We start from the raw sequence: 3,585 nt of genomic DNA on the forward strand, positions 1-3,585 counted from the left end.
GGCGGCACCGCCCATTGGCCGCGGAGGCGGCTCCGCGGGGGCGGGGCCGGAGGCGCGGGGGGGGTATTGGGGGGGCGGCACGTGAGGCGCACGTGGGGCGCGGGTGCGCCCCCCCCCCCCCCCCCCCTCAGTTTCCCGCCTTCTCCGCCCCCCCCACCCCCTCAGGTATTGCTGCCTGCTCCCGGCGTTCCTGAGGCGGGAAGTCCGAGTAAGCGAAAAGAGACGCCAAAAATGGGGTGACCCTGCGTTAACGGTGAGGGAACACCCGAGGCTGGTAAAAGCTCGGAAGTCAGAGGGGCCGCGAGTAATCAAAGTTGTATCAGTAAGCTACACACTTGGCGTGGAAATTGGTATGCTGGTACCTGACCTGCTATAGGAACTGTGGGTTCTGGATAAAGCAGTTGGGAGTGGGTTTTGGATAAAGGGGTATGGGGTAAAGGGAAGAGAGAGAGAAAGAGATTAATTAAAGAGAGAGAGAGAAACAGAGAAAGAAAGAGAGAGAAAAAGAAAGAAAAAGAGATCACTGGTTCTGGCCTCAATCCAGCTGAGGGAATGTCAGTCCTGGTTCCAGGGTGTCGATCCCAGCTGTGACCACCCAGCCCAAGGTCTAGCTGGGCTCAGTCACCCCCTCGGGCAGGGCCTGTCCTCACCCTGAGGGCCCCCCCTCCATTCCCCACACTCCAGGCACAAGGAAAATTTATTTAAAGGAACCGGGAGGACACTGAAGTCAAGGCTGGGAGGTCCCAGTGGTGTTATCTGTCCTCGTCCTTCATGGGAACACACAGGTTGCTCAACAAGTGCTTCCCCCAGCACCCAGGCTCTGCACAAATGTGTGTCCTACCCCCTGAGGTTCTTCCAAATGGTAGCCAGGGTAGGCATTTTTACAGGGGAGTAAAAATGGAGTGCCCCCCAATTTGAGTCATCCCCCAAGAAGTGGTGTTTATGTTGAGGGGGTGTTCTCCCTCACAAATGTTGCCCTGGCGAGTGGGAGTTCAGCTCAGTTTGGGGGAGCTGAGAACAGGCTTGGGTGGAGACCTCTCCTTTTAGTCCCAGCTGTGTCCACAGGCACAAAAACTGGGACAAAGGCTGCTCCAGAGGGCCAAAAATGGGACAGAGGCTGGGGTTTGTACCTTGCTTTCTCTCTCTCCCCAGACAGACACAGGCTCGTGATGGAGGGTGAGTCACAGAACACGTCACCAGCAAACAAACTCTAGTAACCTCCTGTGAGCTGCATTTCACACTGCAAATGGGAAAGTTTCCCCAAAGCCAGGAGAACTTATCCACTAATCTCTTACTGGCAAATACACTCTCTCCTCATCCTCCTCACCACATCAGGGCTGTGCTATGCACGATATGCCCCCAGGTGTACCTTAAAAGGTCACCTCAAAACAAGGTACAAAGTTACAATGGGGTAAGAAAACATTTCTGTCACTTTTGACAGAAAGTGTGTCAGACCTGTTACTAAAATTTATTTTGTTTAACACACACCTCAGACACACATTTTAATTGTAGCTGCTGGAACTTTCAGAAATTGTTTTAAATATCTGTGGGGACTCTTGAGCAGAGTCACTGAGTGAAAAAGTCTGAAACTGATTTATTTTGCAATGTGTGCTCATACTATTATCCCATCACTCATCTTTCATGCTGCTTAATAAGAAAACTTGTAAAAATGAAAAGAAAAAACTAAAAGCCTTATCATTGCTGAAATGCAGTGGGTGAGAGTAGCAGGAATTTTCACATAAACTCATCCCTGTTCGTAAGAAGTCGACTTTTACACAGTGGTGCTTAGAGATACTTTCAGGTCAGGCTGTATGTGATCTGTGGTGCCCTCACTCCAAAGATGCTGTGCCAGCTATTTACAATGAAGTTGTGGGGCCAGCATTGGCTGGGCAAGCAAGTGTAAACAAAATAAAAATCAAAACCCAACAAAATACTCAATGCCCAATGTACAAAAATATCCTAAGGTTCAACAATTCCTTGTTGAAACTGTTTCATCCAATTAGTAAAAGCCTGACTCTGGGTGGTAGGAAAAGGAGGTTACTTTAATAGAAAGAAAAGTGCAGCTAACCTTCAGAATAAATTTGCTTTGCTTATTTTGCCCTAAAGAGGCTGTACAGAGGTGCCACCAGATTTTATTGGCACTCTTGACAAATCTCTCAGGCCAAAGCAGCGCAGTGTGACGAGCACTGAGCTCCCTCCCCAGTCTCTGGGTTTTTCCCTGGAAAAGCTTTTTCACAGCCTTCCTTCCCTTCTCTTCAGAGGCTATTTACCTGCAGCTTACCGAAAAACAAAGTGGCTGCTGTCCTTACCTTCCTTCCCACTATTTACAAGCAGCTGGGAGAAGGCTCTGCCTCCTCTGCTTCCTGCCACTCACGCCCATCATCTCCTATTGTCTTTCCCACTCTAAATTGCTGCATTGTTTCATCAGCAGCATCATTTACCTCGCTTGTCACCACGGTGCTTGTAATCCTGATTTTCTGGAGTGTTGTACATTAATCCTCCACTTGCATTGCTCAATGATTGCCCAAGCACAGCTGTTCTGAGCACTCCTGCCTGAATCACCGCGTGGTCGTTCCCATTGTTGACACGGGAACCTTGACCCTGATACCCCAATTTCCTCCCTCAGCTCCACTGGCTTTCACCTTGCTAGCTCCAGGCAGCAACTTGACTTTAGCAGCACTGCTTGTTTCCTTCTTTTTCTTCTCTTTTCTCTTTTTTATTTCCTTTTCCTTCCTCCTTCCTTTCCTTCCTTTCCTTCCTTTCCTTCCTTTCCTCAATGCTCTCATGCACAAGGTGTGATTTTTGGGGATCTCCTGTGCAGGGCCAGGAGTTGGACTCAAAGATGCTTGAGGGTCCCTTCTAACTCAGGACATTCTCTTTCCTTCTCTTTATATCTGTCCTGGGTCGTCCTGTCATTTTTTGGCACTGCTGTAACATAGATGTGATTAATACTGCCTACTTATAATTCTGAGTCACTCTAATTTATTTTCTATTTTAAGAATTTTGGTATCAGTCAGCCTAGGGAGTGAGCAGCTGTGGCTCTTTCTGATGGCCACATTTATTGACCAGGATGATTAATTCCTTTAAAACTTCTATCTTAGCTTTAAAGTCAGTCACTTGAGATCCTCAATGGCTTTCACATATGTCAGCAGATCCTACAATGAACTGTTGCAAAGTGTGGTTTAGAATTTCCCCATGTGCAGAGGCAATGGGAACATCCTGATAGATAAATGAAGGAGCTCCCTCAAGTGGTGAAAAATATTGTTACCTGTTCCACTTAAATGTTTTCCTTTTAAAAACATTAAGAAAAGGACAGCAATGTCAGATTTAGAATGCAGAGCCAGTTATAAATGAGGCATTGAATGAGCTTCCATTTTTACATAACCAGAAATAATGGTGTGCATGTAAGACTGAGGCCAGAACTCAGTCAGGCAAGTGCTACAGTTAAAAAGGAAATAATTCAAGAACCTGTAGAGGACTTCAGCCTGATCTGATAATGCATGACTGAATTTTGGCAGGAAAGCCAAAAAGTAGCTCCAGCAGATATCACATTTTTCAGGATGCCTGAAGTGTTTATAAATCGTA

Source organism: Agelaius phoeniceus, chromosome 8, assembly GCF_051311805.1.
Source record: "Agelaius phoeniceus isolate bAgePho1 chromosome 8, bAgePho1.hap1, whole genome shotgun sequence".
NCBI classification, from domain to species: Eukaryota; Metazoa; Chordata; class Aves; order Passeriformes; family Icteridae; genus Agelaius; species Agelaius phoeniceus.